Below are 18373 nucleotides of genomic sequence, written 5' to 3' on the forward strand. Positions count from 1 at the left end.
CATCCCATTTATAGTACAATCATCGAGAAACCAATACACGGTTAGGATGCGTTGTACGATGTTTTGGGGCGCCCCTTGTGGGGTGGCTGATGTAAACTCCTCTCGTAGATATCGGATCATCTACCGACAAACGAATTCAAATCAGCCCCGCACAAGACTGCCCCCACAACGTCCATCATGATGTTTCCAATACACGATGAGGAGATGTGCTGTGAGGCGTTGTGAGGGGCTGATTCGGTCTCCCAATATACCCAGTGAACAACGGCCCACCAACAAAATACACTTCAACATCAGGCATCAGCTGCCATCACGTGTCTCATACATAGTGAGTCCCACTTTAATAGTGGGCCCATTTTCATTGTGAGATATGAGTTCAAGTCTACACCCCACAACGTCCCACAGCACATATCCACCATGTATTGGGAACATCTCTCGATGATGGTACCAAAAATGATGATATCATCATCAGGAGATGTTCCCAATATATAGTAGGGATGTGTTGCGGGGTGCAGATGTGAAATCGTGAGATCTGGGTGACAGATGAAGCAGGATTGGGTGGGCCCATTGTGAAAGGTGCAGGCCCCATGTATTTAAATGAACAACCATTGTATTGATAAGGTGTTGGAATGTATTTTGTTGATAGGTGTCCCAACTTACTGATGCAATGGCTAGGTTGGGACTATGTTAGGAATGTTACTCAAATTTGGATTCAGTCCTCAATGAGCTGCCCTTACACCGTGTTCACAACCACTTGTACTTATGCATAGGAAATATCTCCCATGAATGAAAACATAGAAATACACATCATGCTCACAACCACTTGTACTTATGCATAGGAAATATCTCCCATGAATGAGGTTCCATTTGGTCTGTGGGAAGATTTGGGTGGGATGGGATGTGATGAAAATGTGTAAAAATTTACCTTTCCATTGTTTGGTTTTATATATGGGAAAATAGTAGGAAAATCATTGCCACAACGTGGTTCTTCGCCGAATTCATGTAAAATGAATAAGAGAGCTCTACGACTGCAACTTCCCTGTTATCTTCAACAAAGATATGAGTTGTAGTGGCCTAACAATGAAACAAAAAGCACACCAATAGAGAGAGAGGGGAAATGAAGGAATGAAAGAGAGATAGGAGTGATGAGAAAGCATATCACCACTGTCAAGAGTTGCAGCGGTGATCAGATAAAGAAATAAATTAAAAAGGGAGAAAGACGGGAAGAATAGGAAGAAGAAGAAGGTGATGAAGAAGAGAGAAGAGGAAGATGGAGGGAGAGATAGGGAATAGGGTCTGGTTCGATGGTAATAGACAGCCGCCTTCTCTGTTCAACAGTAGCAGATCGCCATTGCCCATTGCACTGGTTCTCTTGCCACCACCACCTCCTATGTTTGAATGGGGAATGCAATGAACGGTGTCTGGTTCGATGGTAACAAGGAAGAAAAACGAAAACGAAGGAGAAGAAAAGAGGAAGAGAGGAAGAGAGAAAGAGAGAGAGAGAGAGAGTGCGAGAAAGAGAGAGAGAGACCAAGGGGAAGGGACCGTCGCTGGTTCATTGCCATTGTCGCCACTGGTTCGTTGTTGCTCTCGAGTTTTCCCACTAGGGTCGCACTGTTTTGGTTCAATCCCGGTTACACGATTTTGGAATCCCACATCCCACTTTGTTTTCATCCCATCATTCTATTTCCCTCAAAACAAATAAGAGAAAAAAAAAAGGAATGCTTTTTAGAATATTCCCCTTTTCTCATCCCCATACCACAAACCAAACAAAGACTAAAATTATAGAGATGTTCTCAATGCAGGGTTGCAAAAAGACTGAGCTTGGAGCTAGGACAATTTTGTAAGGGCTGAATCCATACTTTGTTTATTCCTCCCCACAAGCCTCGTAGCAGCCATATGGACGAGATCTGATCACAATAAAACCTGTCCCAAATCACCTCCAACATGATCTGTGTCCATACACTTCGCCATGTCACTCTAAATCCACTACCCACAAAGAATTTCTTCATCCCGACCCACATAACACCATTTTCGTGTATTAGGAGCATTTCCCCGTGAATAACAACAAAGTTACAGAGATTTTCTCAATACACAGTTGCGTACGGTGGGAACGGATTGTGTGTAGCAGATCTGATCCAATCTGTAATGTGTGGACATAGATCATGTTAGAAAGTATTAGAATATTTTTTTGGTTGTAAACAGATCTGGATTCACATTGATATGGCTGCAAATGAATTGAAATAATCAGGTATAGGTAAATCCGAATTTGGTTCATTTATATTAGATTTAAATCGGATATTATCAATTAGGTTTACATTGAATTTGAATCAAATTTAGAATGCAAGCTGAAATTTAATACTTAATGGGTATAAACAAATTAAATTGGAAATTATCAAAATATTATATATCATTATTATTGAAAATAACCATAAATGACTTTGACATTGTATCCATGTATTTGTACTAGATAGAGGCGGGGACTGGGGTGCCAATTGGACTGGATTTGGTCCAATCCGGTCCAGACTAATGTGAGTCCATTTCAAATGGGTCTGGTCCAATCCAGTCCAATAAATATTTTGGACCGGTCCAGAGATTGTCAAATCTGTTCAAATTCTTGTTAATTTATAATGGTTTCAACTCAAACCTGGTCCATTGACACCTTTATTCTTATCTTTTATCAATGGATCAGATATTGGCTCAATCCAATATAAATTCATTATGGATGAACCAGGTCCAATCCAATATGTCATATTGGTTCATTCAGTCTATCCAAATTCAATATATTTTATTGGTTTGTCCAATCTCTTCAAATGGATTTTGATTTGGACGGAATCCAACCCAAAACCAGTCCATTGACACCCCTAGGAGGAAAGGCCCTTCATCTATCAGGGCGGAATCCAAAGGTAAAGAAATAGTTATAGAGGATCTAGACAAGCTTTTGGGTCTCCAACTAGCTCAACTCTTGGCAAAAAAAAGCGGTGGTCATGTGGAAATGGAAAATGGATAAATGCTTGGAAGCCAAAGATGTTCTGAACCACCTTCTAAAAGGAAGAATGTTTCCAGGTTGTAAGTCATGAAGAATATGCAATATAGGTTCAGCTGGTTTATGGTGGTCCATGGGTGGACAGTGAAGATGGCAATGTGGACAAGGTGTAATTCCAAAAGGTATTGATATAGTTGCATTTAATTCCAAGATCCCTAATTGAAAACACTACAAGAAAAATGATTAAAGCCGAGGGACCAAAGATTGCCGGCTTAGGCCTTTGGACCACCAGCTTAGATAAGAAAGAATGTCACCTTTGGAGACTGGTCCGAAGATGTTCAAATATCCCTAAAGTGGCGGTATGTCAGAACCGCCAGCTTAGATATGTTAAAAGTGGGGGTCCAGACCGCCGCCTCAGACTTCGCCTAACCTTCTTAAACAGCCTTTGGAACCGCCACCTTTGGTTCTGCCAAACATTCTCCCCTCAGTGCAGATAGTAGTTATTACTGCCACCTTAAATCTTTATAACCGCCACCTTTGATTCTGCTAAACATTCCACCCACTTTGTAGACGACGGTTATGACGCCACCTCTGGTTTCACCAAACACTCTTCTCACATTTTAGGTGGCAGTTTTGACCGCCACTTTAGATCTTTATGACCCGCCGCCTTTGGTTCCGCTAAACATTCTACCCACATTGTAGATTGTGGTTTTGACCACCGGCTTAGGTCATACTTTTTTTTTCTTTTGTTTCCTATACCTTTTGTATGTATAATTTTAATGATTTATTACTTTAATACCTGCTTAATGCAAATTCAGTAACAATTATACATAAAACTTAAATATGTTTAAAATAAAATTTATTAATTTCATAATTAATTATTATAATATCCAAAGCAAATTGTTCAAATAGAAAAGATTAAACAAATCAAATTCTCGAGAATTCCATTTTCCATATAATCATAGAGGAAGAGGTTTCCATCCGGGGAGTGAATATATAGCCATGCAAGCTCAAACTCTCTCAAAGTTCTATTGATATTGAGTGTTAAGGCACTTAATGGGTGTGAATAGCCATGTCCATGTCAAGTACAAGTGTTGGAGGACCTGGAATGCAAGGGAACAAAATCAAATGATCATTTGAAGGGGGTAAAACTAAGTAGACACAAGTTATATCCTTGAAGTACAAAAAGGATTCTCAATCTAATCAAAATATATAGTAACACAAGGGAAAATATTTTTTAAGATAAATAAAAAATAAAAAAGATTACATAAAAGGTGATAAGCATATGAAAAGAAGAAAAGAAGAGAAGATAGCTAAAAGAATATGAGGGAGACAACGAGCAATACTAATAAAGATTTTAAATGTGCAATTACACTATTCCTAACAATTCAATTAAATTTTAATAAATCCATGTTCATAAAAATTTTCCTTGATGCCTTTAGATTTTTTAAATATATTAGAAAAATTAACAAGAAAACTATGAGTTAGTTGGCTTGCTTGAAAGTCTTCAGAAGGTTCAATTGATCGGATCAGGGAATGAAGAAAGCGTGTTAAGTCCTAATGTTAATGATGTTTTCTCTTGTGTTTCATTCTTTCAAACATTTCAGCCAATCCCTACCACTAATCCTTTTCTAGTCAAAACCTTTTGGGGAAGTCCTATCCCTCCCAAGGATCCCCAAGTGTTTTTTTGGGATTTGGGAAGCTGCAAATCAAACTATTAAAACTTACAAAAGGCTTCAAAAGAAGCAAACAAACTGGTGTGTCTCATCTCATGTGTATGTCTTATGCTCAAGAAGCAAGGAAGACAGAAACATCCTCTTTGGCACTGTCATTGTGCTACTAAGATTTAGAACAATTTTGACATTATGGCGGAAGAAAGCTTGGTGGCTCCATTAGAGGAAATGGGATTTCTTAATACCAATATTCTGACTCATAACACTCAAAGACAAATGATCCTATGGCATGGTACAAGGGCAACACTGATTTGGGGTTTGTGGAATGATATGAATGCAAGAATTTTTGAAAAGAGGCTGAGAGATTGATAGACCTTATTATAGTAAAGATAGCTCATTGGGCCTTGGTTAGTGAGGAAATTCAAGGATCCAGTATAAATGATCTTCTCAGAGGATGGTCAATAATTGCCAAACATCAAAACAACAAGCACCATCAAAGGCATAAATTAGGGAATCATCCAGCTATAGGCAAATTAAAACTCAAATTCAAGGGTTGTAGTCTTGGTAATCCAGGATAGTCTGGTGTGGGGATTGTAGTAAGAGATCACAACAGCAACACTAAGCTAACTTTTCTGGACCAAATAGACAATGTAATGTTGTCAGGGCCAAATTAATGGCTCTGAAACTAAGGCCTAGATCTAATGAGCAGGAATGGTAATGAAGGTTGTTGAAGTGCAAGGTGATTGCCAAACCATAATTTTGTGGATGAAGAAACATGGGGAGGTCCCATAGAGATTCAGACCTTTGGTTAGAAAAGCATGAAACCTAGGTAACAATTTGAACAGCTTGTTCAATTGGATTCCTAGGAGGGCAAATGTTTTTACTGACTCCTTAACAAGAGCAGGAACTGTAAGGGATCATATGGAATGGAGCATACTAGGGACAGGAGTTAATTTTAATACATTCATACTATTTGTACTCTTTTGGCTTGTTGCCTTTGGGGCAATTAGGATAGCAAAATATCCCTAAAGTTGCCCCATCTCTACATGTCATAATGTCTATTGATATCAAAATTACAAACCATGGTGTATAACATTATGAACCAAAATAGAAAACCTGGTTAAAAATTAAAAAAAAAATGAAAACCCATATTTTCCCAAGTTTTATTACCTTAAAACATGATCAGCACTTATGTTCACAATATTAATTTTAATACATTCATACTATCTGTACTCTTTTGGCTTGTTACCTTTGGGGCAATTAGGATAGCAAAATATCCCTGAAGTTGCCCCATCTCTACATGTCATAATGTCTATTGATATCAAAATTATAAACCATGGTGTATGACAGTATGAACCAAAATAGAAAACCTGGTTAAAAATTAAAAAAAAAATGAAAACCCATATTTTCCCAAGTTTTATTACCTTAAAACATGATCAGCACTTATGTTCACAATATTACATTGAAGTATTAAAAAAAAGTTGAACATACACTTAAACCTTAACAGATAATAGTGGTTAAAAGGATTGCCAAGTCAATAGAGGACTATTTGGTAATAAATCTATAAGAGGTTCAAGAATTTTAAATATATGGATGAAAGATATACGAGAAGGACATGTTCCATTGAATATAAGGTGTTAAATCCATGAAAGGACAAACTTTTTCAAATCTTTTTGTTTCATAATAAAATCTCATTTTATCTTCCTTCACCCTAACCTGAGTCAGGTTTGTGCTATAAAGATTTTAAACCAAACCATGTTAACCCACTCAACTATGTCTCTGTACGTAAATTGATGGAGAGAGGGGATAGTGTTATAGTTGGAGTGGGATATCTACCAACTATAACTCCAATCTAATATGACCAAACTGAACCTGATCTGACCTATTGCCACCTCCATAACTAGTCTTATATGACCCCAAACACTTAATTCACTTTTGAGTAAATACAACCCAACTAGTGTTTACTGTAGTCTAGCCATATATGAGCTACAACCAAATGTCAAAAAAGAAACTTGCATTGGTTCCCAACCTAATAAAAGAACTAATCCTAAACTCCAAACACCAATCACATGCATTCTTTATCAAACATGATCCCTAAAAGTTGGTTTTAATTTGTAGAGTAAGACATGCCAACGAACGAAGTAGTAGGCCACATCTAGGCTATTCATAGTCAAGAAAGAATTACTCTATGACCAAATATGTAGCTTTCAACATTTGAGTATGTCAATTCAAGTTTTTTTTTTGCTAATTGATTATTAATTTCTATTTAGGCTTTTTACAATTTTCTACTTGCCAAGTTTTTATCCTAACTCCATAAAAAGCATCATGCACATTAATGTTTTCCACAATGATACTGGATACACATGCCATGCTTTTATCTTTCCCTAGCCCTCCTAGGCTGTGAAGAGGGTGAAGGAAGCATTTAGAAACTCAAATGCACATAACTTTGATCCTAAAAAAACCAAAAGCTGATTCATATGAGTTTTAAGGAAGCATTCAGAAAATTGATGGCCCAAGCCATAAATATAAAGGGTTGAGGATTTCGTATAGTTGGTTTTACATTTGGTATATATCTGGATCTCTTCTGCACGAAAGTAAACAGGAAAATGTTGTTAATCAATCATATTTTGTAATTTTCCCACTCTACCTAAATACTGGGGAAGGAAGTTGATTAGCTAACCTGAATGTAGTTGACTTGAGAGAGATTCTACCAAGTAGAACCTTGGCCATCAGCAATGGAAATCAGTTCCACCTTTGCTTGAACACCCAAACATAGCTTAAGAGAATACTAGCTGTAAGAAATAAGAAGACCTGGATTTTTCCTTTCCCAAAGGTTTTGTGCCCCACAAGGATTTGCTTTGTCGTTGTCATGCAAAGCCCCAACCAAAATCTCACTAGCACTTGCACTTCCATTATTTACCTGTTTCAAAAAGAAAAGGCTTCAAAACTAATATAAATGCTTTGCTTATCAAAAAGTTATAAAATTCTCCTAGTTAACAAGGTTCTATTGTGAACTACAGTCTAAAGAATATTTTTAGGTGAATACATGAAATTCATTACTTCAAAAACTTGTAATTCATAGAGGTTGAAAAGGAGAAAAGGGAAACTTCACCGAAATGAAGAAAATTTTATCTAAATTTAAAGAACTATAATGAGTTCTTGTATGTGCAACCACAAGCAAAATGAGTAAGATGATCTTTCAGAAAACTCATTAGAGCATTAGAATGAATTCAAAAGCTAACAAAGTAAAAGCTGATGGGATGGAAAAAAAAGTCTGAGGTTATTAATTGGTACAGTATGGTGGATACTAGTAGTGCTACTTGAAAGTGCTTTAGAACTGAAACTAATCAATATGTGATTGCATATATTGATCTCACATTGCTGACGTGCTAACATGTAAAGTTGGTTATTAATTGGTACAGTATGCTGGAATGGGAAAAAGAAATTCTTTTTCCATTCCCTGACCCACAAACACATAGTAGCAGGTGGAAGAAAGTCATTTTCTACCATGCAATGTAACCAAAAGAAGAAATCAGCTCAACGATACCCATTAGAGTAGCACGGGCTTATATGGTTTGGGTCATTAATTGTCTTATTTTGGTCTAGGTCTCTTAGATAGAAAGCATATTAAATGAAAATTCTTGGTAGCCACGGGATGCATGTGATAAGTATGGCAGATGCATTAGCCAGATTAGATCATTCTTCAGGGAAAAAAAAATCTAGATTAATTACTAAAAGCCAAAAATTAGAGATTTTGCAATGCAAGAACAATGACTGGCGGACTCCTGTTCTGAATTCCCAAACAGTTTATTAGGTGTTTTCCTAAAGCAGTAGTCCAGACAAGGAGGACATGCAATTTCTTGGGAGTGCAAGATGGCATGTTTTTCCCTTTAAAACATTTTTTACCACCATTACTTTCTGAAGTTTTTCCTTTCTTTTTTTTTTGTTTTAATGTATTTTTGAATTAAGACAAAGGTTACTTCCATCTATAACTAGAAAACAAACAACCAAAAGATTTAAGCAAAAAAATATTGGATAATCAATAATGGATATGGCATGGAAATATATCCTCAAACAATTAAAGGGAATATGGGGTTGAGCCAATGTACTTGTGCCTGGGGGGTTGAGACTCATATTCTCGCTAAAGATGATGTCAAAATCAACTGAGTTCAGTTCTGCTAAATGTTGAGCTGAATAGTCCAACCCACCTAATGATGTAGTTAGGCTGACCTAGGGATCCTCTATCAAAAACCATAAACAAAATGAGCAATATTTTATAGCAGGACAGAATTTTTCTTGATAGAGGATGAAATGCTGCCTCACCAAATATGAACCACACAAATAATTAAAACACAAAAACTAAAGTAAAAGGTCCATGATTACAGATACAAAATTATAGTTGTGCCCAAAGTAGAGTTTCCTGAATTGTGCCCTATTTTTCCAAGCTATATGCAAAAGCATTAGTTGATCTCCCCACCCATTGTATAGTAACAGACATATTCCTTGTCAACCACATATATTTCATTAACTCATTCTTATAACCTCACAGGATGTTCTTTGGATTATTTAAGCACTCCACCACTACCCTAAAGTCCAATTCTATCAGCAATTGTTCCACACCCAATTATTTTAGAAGGAGGACCCCTTGTATGGCAGCTAGCAATCCTACCTTAAAAGAATTCCCAACACCCAATGAGATAAAGTAGAGAAGGATAACCTCTCCAATCCCATTTCTCAAAATACCTCCCAATCCAGAGGGCCTTGGGTTGCCTTGGATACTCCCATTAGAATTCAACTTCCAAAATCCTCAAGGAGGGGTGCAAAGTATATAGAAACCTTTCCTTTGAGGGTGAACAAGTTGCTATTACTAACCAATTTCTCCATAAATCATTAAAAGAAAATTGGTGAAACACCTTCAGGAGAAGGAGGAGAAGAATAAAAGGTGTCATTTCTCTTGGTTTGATCTCCTTTGCTAAAAAAAACTTATTTTTTCCCTTTTCCCTCTGAAAACTACTCGATTAAGCAATATTGTTCTGCCATATTCTTTACATTTTCTTACATGAAACTGGTTTTTGGGTTATGGGATTATCTTCTTCCATGGTCTCCTAATATCATAAGCAAGATTTTAGTTTTATGTAATAAAATAAAACTAGAATTTGTATCAATTAATATGAAACAATATTCAGAAACAATGGTTATTTTTTAATAAATATGTGAATGAATTGTTTTAGATAGCAAATTAAATGTTTGTATATAGGTTTATATAAGCTTTGCATATGATAAAACAACTTTTCAAAACACAAATAAATGATCTTTAGAGGCAGTCACAAGTGCCTCTAAATAAGACCAAATAATACTATAGTGGTGGTTTTAAGTGTTGTATAAAGCTTAAATAAGATTCTTAAAATTACTTTAAGGGGCAAATAAATTTGCCTCAAATTTAATTTAAATGCTCCTAAAAGTGTATATTTGGTGGCATTCATACATGCCTCTGTAAAATGCTTTTAGCGTTAGTGCTTTAAAGGCAACATTATGTGCCTCAATATCTCATTTTTGGAGGCACTTATCAGATGTACCTCTAATTATAAGTCAGGTGCCTCTATAACATTTAGAGGCTAGACATTTAAAGGCAATCACCTGAGTGCCTTTAATTCCTTTTAGAGGCATTTTTTCTATCTTTAGAGGCATTTTTTTGTTGCCTCTATAGGTGATTTTTCTAGTAGTGTGAAAGCATATATACCAAAATTAGAATAGAAAAGCACAAGCAGAAAAGTCTAGGTGAACTCCCCAACCTTTCAAAATAGCTTTTGGTTTCAAGAATAAGTTATTTAAGCAAAACTTAGTTATTTCTCATTCCTACTCAAGATAGATTCTTGTAATGACTTCATGTTAGATTATCAAATCATGGACTATTCAATTCTAATGTTTTTCCAAGAAAGAAAATTTTGTTTCGTATAATTTCAAATGCCCTTAATAGTTTAAAAATGAATTTGTCGACAATAATAAAAAGTTGGGTGATGCAAACCATATTTAATAATATTATATGTGTAGTTTCTACAATTGGTTTTTTTGGCAATATACATTGTATTTATCCACAAACAGATATTTCAATTTTCCTAATAGAGCACATGGAAGGCATGAAGAGGCAACACAATGGGCTACTACTCCTATAAGAAAAAATTGGATTGATTTATTAGCACTTCAACATGTGCATTTGTTCCAAGAAAAATAACAAAAATGGTCATTGATGTCTATTAAGAAAACAATTCTATTCTAAACCAGAACACCCATAAAAGGTAAGGGAGGTTTAATTTGTGGATTGAAGAAAAGAGTGTTGATGAATTCTTCATGTAGAGTATTCATACAACATTCGGATAACTGTCTATGAAACTGATTTCATGTTGAAGGCAAGGTCTTACTGGGAAAATGGGTAATTTATAGTGTTTCTATATGTTGCGATATCATCAAGTAGATAGTCTAAAAGAAAATAACTTCCAGCAATCATCATGAGAATACCTAGAGCTAAAGGTTTCAAGAATCGGAGGGCCTTCACACCCATCACAATAGCAGTGAAGGGGCAGAGCTTCCCATTAAATGGGAATATCAATGATGACAAAGATAATTCAAATGTTATTTTTTTTGTCCTTATATTATTTTACTTTTATTTTTTCATCTTACCTTTTTTTTTCTTATTTTCTTATGGGATCCTATTTAATTTTACTTAATTTATTGGATTGGCCATTTATTTGTTTTATTTTTATTTATTTATTTTCGTTCTAATTTAATCTTATTATTTTAATTATTCATTTTATTCTTGTTTCATTTAACGACTTATTCTACTTATTTATCACCTAAATACAATGGAATGTGTAGAAAGTAGAATCAGTCTCTCCATTTCACTTCCTCTTGCCAAATTTATTTATTATTCTTTCTTAGGATTCGACTTTCGAAAATGATGTTGAATATGAAGACGATGAGAAAGGGATATGAAGAGAGAGGGAGAAGTAAAGAAATTGACAAGAAAAATGGAGGAAAAAGAGGTTGTTGCGGCTACTATGTAGAATCCAGTTCATGGCCACCACCACTACGAAGAAGATGAAGGGAAATGGGGGATTCGTTGAGAAAAAAAAAAAGAATGTTACCTTCTCTTCTCCTGTTGGAACGACCAAGTTCGGTGGTGGCTTGGATATTGCCTAGAAATTTCCCCCTTCTAGTATCTTTCCCCTTCTCAAACGAAGAACGGATGCTGGCTTGGAATCGTGTAACCCTAGATTCTCTCCCAACTTCACGAAAAATAATTCTCCTATGTCGTCTTCTTCAAAATTTCTCTGCAAGGTTTTTTTTGTAGAGTCTTATCGAACAAGGAGACTATGCATGGGAGAAAGATTTCGTTCGCATCCCCGCGTTACTCCTAATACCGGTCGGTTGCAAGATCAAACCGGTTTGAATCCGATCTGTTGTAAAATCCGTTGAACATATCACTATAGAGTGCCACGTCAGCTTCTAAAAGCAATGTAGGCGGCGGTGCTCAGGTATTACTCTAGTGGCGGTCACAAAGACCGCCTGCTCTGAACCGTCGCATTTGAGCATTTTCTTATAATTGACATTGGCCAATCCCTATTCACAGGGATATTCGTCACTGCGGACGATAAAAAGAAATGGATTCACTATTGTTATGAAGGTTTAATTAAGATTTGTGCCTTTTGTGGTTTACTGGGCCATTGCTGGCACTGCTCCAAGAGGATTGACAAACCGTTGGAGGTGATTAAGGCGGAATTATAGGATCAAGAGATTGACCTCCCCGATGAATGGTTGTGAGCTGAGTTCCAACCAGAGAAACCTTTCAAGATTCTAATATATAGGGGTCATGGATCAAATCGAATTCAGATTGGGGCATATCCAAATTCGATTCAATAGGATATATCCTACATTCAAATTCGATTTGAATTCAATTTAACATGGAAAATAGTGGTTCGAATTTGATTTGAGAAATTATCGAATATCCAATGATAAATTCAATTCATTTAATTTGATTGAAATTGAAAAAATAGAAAAATCAAAGGATAAAAAAGGAAAAGAGGTCAAGGCTCGGTGCATACCTACTCTTGTAATATTTTACATTTGACTTGACTGTTGTTTTTCATATTTTGCAACCAAAATCTATTGTTGATCAAGATTTTCTACAATAGTTAAGGATTGGACAATGAGTAATTTAGGTGAAAGCCGGGATGATGATCCGTCAAATATTGGATGGAGTTGGTTGGATGAAGTAAATAGTCAATGCATGAGTAACAAGCATCCTCTCCTTGCCAATATGGAAGTAAAGTGTAACTCCATATTTCTTAAGCTCTTTAATGTGGATCTGGGGCAATAGAATGTTTTGGCAGAACTTACCATGAATAAACTTCTTCGTCAATATTTCTAATTGAGTTCAAGGGTCGATTTAGATTCAACATCTGAATGGTACAACTTGTCTATTTTCCATGATCAAACGCCATTGTCATCTTTACCAAAGATTTCTAGTAGTTGGAGTTTCCTTCACTTTGCTTCAACGAGATTTCAAAGTTCCTCTTATGTTATTAGACCTTAGATCTGGATTTCAATTTCTTACCTTGCCCGCCTTCTTCTCATCATGGATAAGAAGAAAAATAAAAAACAAAACGGAAGATGAATCTCTTTGTTTTGTTGCATTAGCTAGGGGTAGGGAAGCATAGCTCAAGGGATAGGGATTTTTATATTGGAGTCTATTGCTTAGCCTCTTAGGGAATAGGTAACTATTAGGCTAGGTATTTTTTGTCTTATCATCTAATAAGAATAACAAAAGTATTACACATGTCTTACGTTATGTATTCTTATATGTAAATTAAATATATATAATAAAACATATAAGGTATTATATAATCAAATTGAATTGGATTTTTTTTTCGGATAATCAGGAGTAAATTTGAAATGGATCCGATAAGCAAACATATGATTCAATTTGATTCAATATTCTGATTAAGAATACTCAAATTCAGCATAATCAGATCAAAATCCAATCCATTTGCACCCATAATAACTTGGCTTTGATCCACATGAGTGATATGGGTTCTGACAAAGACTTGGAGGATGAGGGATTAGTTGAGAAAAAGGCATTGTTTAGCGGACCAATCATCTGCGGTGGTGAAATCAATTGGTAGCCAAACTCATCGCTATCAGAAACAACACTAATCAGTAGGTACAACCATGCTTCATCCAATTGGCCTGCATGCACTGAAGAGAAAACACAAGTGGCAAAGTACTTATGCAAAACCGATTAAAGTCCAAAATATTATGTCTGGCAGCCATGCTTGTAAAGATGAGTTCATGCATTGGTCGGGTTTAGGTTCAGTATATTAACAAATTGAGCAGTTTTGGTTATCTAGATTAGGAGCTAGCTAGGACTAAAAAAGTTAGGTTGGCCAAGGAAATCGATAGTCGATCCGGTGTCAAAAGTTGTGCTCAAAATAGTGGATAATATCGTCGCAGTTCTCATGGCAAATGGCTCTCGTTTCTCCTTCCCCCTGGCCCTGGATGGGACAAATCCTCTCTTGAAAAAGGAACAAACTCAAGAATCATTGGAACCAATTGGAATGGACCAGATGGATTTATTGACTTTTGCCCAATCCCTTTTTCCAAGACCAAAGAAGTCATCCCCAAGTTCAACATGTGGGATCAGTAACTAGTAACAATGAAGTATTTGGAGACCTAGCACTAGTCTGCGCTCATCTTTGGTCCAATCCTTGTGTTAATCCCCCTCTTTCTTCCCTATGTATCTTCTTTTTGGCTTAAGGTTATTTATTTATTTACACTATCATTATTTTTCTATAGGTTGTGTTTGGTTGCAATGTAAATAAATTTGCATTGATGCAAACCATGGCAGTGCAAATGATTTGAATATAAATTCTGACCTTTTTTTTGTTTCAAATTTTAGCTTTTTTTGTTTAATTGCAGTAAAAATAAAGTAAATTAAGACATAAAGTATAATAAACAAAACAAAATTAAACAAGAATTTACATTTTTACATTTGCACTTCCATGCCTTTGTACGTACTAGTGCAAAAAAAATTCAATTGCAATCAAACACGACCATAGTGACATCTCCCCTTTTACACCTGAAATAAACTCCGCCAACTTTGTTTACATTCCCAAAATTGAGAAAAATATCTCATTTCAGACCAATTAGTGCCTACAATGTGATCTATACAATCATATCTAGATGCTTGGTTTTCAGGATGTAAAAACACATGGACAAACTCAACTCCGAATCAAGCATCCTTTATAAAAGGAAGATAATGTGTAGACAATATAATTATTACAAATGAAAGAAATGCAAAGGATGGATCTTCATAAAAATCAATATTTCTAGTGCTTATGATAGAATGAAAAAGGATTTCAACATTGAGGTCATGAAAGATGTGGGTTTTTCCAATCATTGGTGTAAGATGGTGAGATGGTGTATACAAACCCCAAATTTCTTTATAAAAATCAAAACAACCCAAAAGGATTTCTTTCATCAGCAAAATGGTATTAGATAGGGATACCTGTTATTTGCCTACTTTTTTACATTTTAAATGCAAATCCTATCCACCCTATTTGATCAAGATGAGTTACAAAAGAGCTTAAAAGGTTTCAGGATTTGTCAACGAGAGGAACCCCAATTAAACATTTGTTGTTCGCATAAGACTGCCTAGTTTTTTGTCAGGCTGGCCCATCCCAAGTTAGTAAGGTGAAGGAAATTCTGTCAATGTTTGAGGCATGGTTAAGCAAATGCATGAACAGAGCCAAATCAGGCCAATGAAGGAAATTCTATTGCTATTGCTCTAGTAAACTTTGGTTATTCTTGCCCTATAAGTTTCACTTCTTTTGATTTGAAAAATTATTTGAACCAACAACCAGGTCAACATTTGCAAATTTAATATCTCAATTTCACAATATTTTTATTTATTTGAATTACTAATTGTCGAGTACCACTAGAATTCCACTTCCTAGTTTTTACTTCAAGGTTCATTCATAGGATGCATTCTATTTTATTTTCTTTCTCTTTATTCATATGTTATTCACTTCTAGGTCTTGTTTAATTGATAATGAAGAAAGACTTTGTTAAGGAGTAGTTGGTGGTTTATAGGGTTTTAAACGATATTTAAATAACTAAGTTTTAAAAAAATATGTATTTTTTATAAAAACAAACAAGTTGTTTCCTTATTATTTAATTATTGTCTTAAACCACCCCTACCGTTTACAATTACCATTGTGATTAAATTGTAACAAAATGAATGAAATGTCTCTGTTGCCCTTAATTTGTTTTCTGAATCTCCCTTAATCCCATTTTCCCTCTCCCATCATTCTCTCTTTATCCTTTTCTTACATTGTCACCATCGCCGTTGCAGTTGACAGATTTGGATTTGGCAATAAACAGCAGCAGCTAATATGAGCATACTAAAGCAGGATCAATACTATTCTCTGGCAAGAGAGGATGGTTCACACCTTGCCTTCTCTTGCTTCAAAAGAAGATCTAAATCCTTGTCGAAAAGAAACCCCACGATAGAGAATAGGAGTGGCAAGCAAGCAACATAGAGAAATCCCCGTTGTACTAGCCTCCTCTATCTTGTTCCTGACTCAAGTTATCCGAGACGTGATCACCATGGCAATGAGAAATCACCTTCCCCAAATAACTTTTTCCCAAGCATGCTTAGGATCGAAACCAATCTGGCGATCAATCAAATGGCTGAAGACGAAGTGGGGTGGTCCATGTGAGAGACGATTAGAGCAGGAAATTTCTGGTAACTTGGTTCGATAAAGGAGGACCACCCCTGCCGGAAGTTGTAGTGGCAGCGACAATTTATTTTGAACAACAAAAAAGGGAGACATTGGGGGTGCAAGGAGGACGAGGTAATGAGATTCCAACAGCGGCTACGATTGTCACAGTGGAGGAAGGAAGCTGGAAAGAGAGAAAGGTGGAAAGAAATCACTGCCACTTTGTGTTCTTTTTCAGGTTGTAGACAATGAAGATTTTTGAGAAATTTTATTTTTAGCAAATCCCTTTCCACCGAGTTGGAACAAAGTTGAGATGTTTCCGTTCAACAATTTCACTGGTGAGATTCCTGTTGAAATCTGGGTTGTCGTTCAACGATAAGATTCATGTTTAAATCTGGTTGCGGAAGTTATAAATCTCAAATTCTCATAAATAAAAAATAAAAAAATTTCTCACTTCATCGTCTTCAACCTGAAGAGGAAAGCAGAGCGGCGGCAATTTCTCTCCAATTCCTCTCATCCTCGTCCATCCCATCCATCCTGTCTAGAATTCCGTCTAGTTTTTTTTTCATTTTCTCACTCACTCTCTCTCACACACACGTTCTCTATCTCTTTATTTTCTCTCTCCCATTCCCTTGTTCACCACCGTTGTTGCAAATGATTGCATAATGGAGCACACCGCCTAGCATGCCAATCCTAACGATTGTTCCAGCTGCTCTATTGTTCACTTTTATTAATTCAACCGTTGGGCAACAAGGGAGTGAGGTGATGTTATGAATCTTCAATCAATCATGTCTCCCAATGTATACACCATTTTTGTTGACTAAATATTGGATTTCTTGCTCTTCACTCTGATATTTCATCCTTGTATTGCCGTGTATTGAATAGTTTGATGTTTGCCCGGTAAGGAGCAAAGATTGGGGCTTCCATCCATGGGGGACATCCAGTGACCATCTCAATCACCATACACCCAAGAGCCCAGACGCCGGCATGGAATCCCTGCTCATCCCCACAAGCGACTTCAAGAGCCATGAAAACAGGTGTCCCGATAATAGATACCCAGTTTGCAAAAGTGGGACGAATGGTAATATTGAGTTTTAAAAAAATTATGTATCATGTGGTTTAACGTGTGTACTGATTTTAATGAAACATTACGTTAAGGGTAGAGTTAATCAACTGCCAAAAATAGTAGGAATGGTGTAAAACAATAGTTAAACATTAAAGGTACATTTTGTCAGTTAACTAAACAATATGAGCAGTTTAAGAAATTGATGTGGAATTGATGTAGTTTGTATAGGTGTGCAACAATTGCTATGGAATTATTCAATGAAGAAAGACTTTGTTAAGAAGTAGTTTGTGGTTTTAAATGATATTTAAATAATTAGGTTTTCAAAAAAGTATGTTCTTTTTTATAAAAACATAATAAGTTAATAACTATTTAAATGGAATGTATCATTTCATTGCTTATACTCTTTTTTCTTTATAGATCAGGTATAAACAAATTAGTCCATCTCAATGAATGATATCTATTCCATTGGATGTATTCACATCTTTTATATGTTTTTGGTATATATTTTTGTTCCTTGCTAGTCTATATATATGTAGTATAAAGAGGAATTTGTGGAGGCCAAGGGTCCTCTCATCATAGGCCTCACACGTAATCCTTCCCATCCTGATACAATGCACATGTGGCTTAAAAAAATAAAAATAAAAATATTAAAAACCATAATTTCTCATATGTGTTTCTGTTACAACTTACACCCAATCCCACCACTTTTAACCTTATCCACTACATTTACTTTAATTGCATTTCTTTTCCTTTTAGGTAAACTAATTCTACCCTATTAATTAAGCATCTGAACTCTATCCCTCTATATATTTTACTTTCTAATTTTTTGGTTTATAATTACCCTTATTAACATATTCCTTAATTTCCTTGATCATCT

General features: G+C 35.7%; 1 long non-coding RNA gene across 1 annotated transcript; it reads right to left on the reverse strand.

Annotated features, from left to right (window-relative positions):
• Window positions 1–3828: 3828 nt before the first annotated feature.
• LOC148851743 (uncharacterized) lies at window positions 3829–12279 on the reverse strand. Its single transcript, XR_016098703.1, has 3 exons — window positions 11799–12279; window positions 7337–7576; window positions 3829–4086 (listed from the first exon to the last, which is right to left on the reverse strand). It is a non-coding gene; the product is annotated as an uncharacterized LOC148851743 (long non-coding RNA).
• Between the last annotated feature and the right edge of the window lie 6094 nt (window positions 12280–18373).

This window comes from Nelumbo lutea, chromosome 5 (assembly GCF_056320005.1).
Source record: "Nelumbo lutea isolate HS-2025 chromosome 5, American lotus-T2T, whole genome shotgun sequence".
NCBI lineage: Eukaryota > Viridiplantae > Streptophyta > Magnoliopsida > Proteales > Nelumbonaceae > Nelumbo > Nelumbo lutea.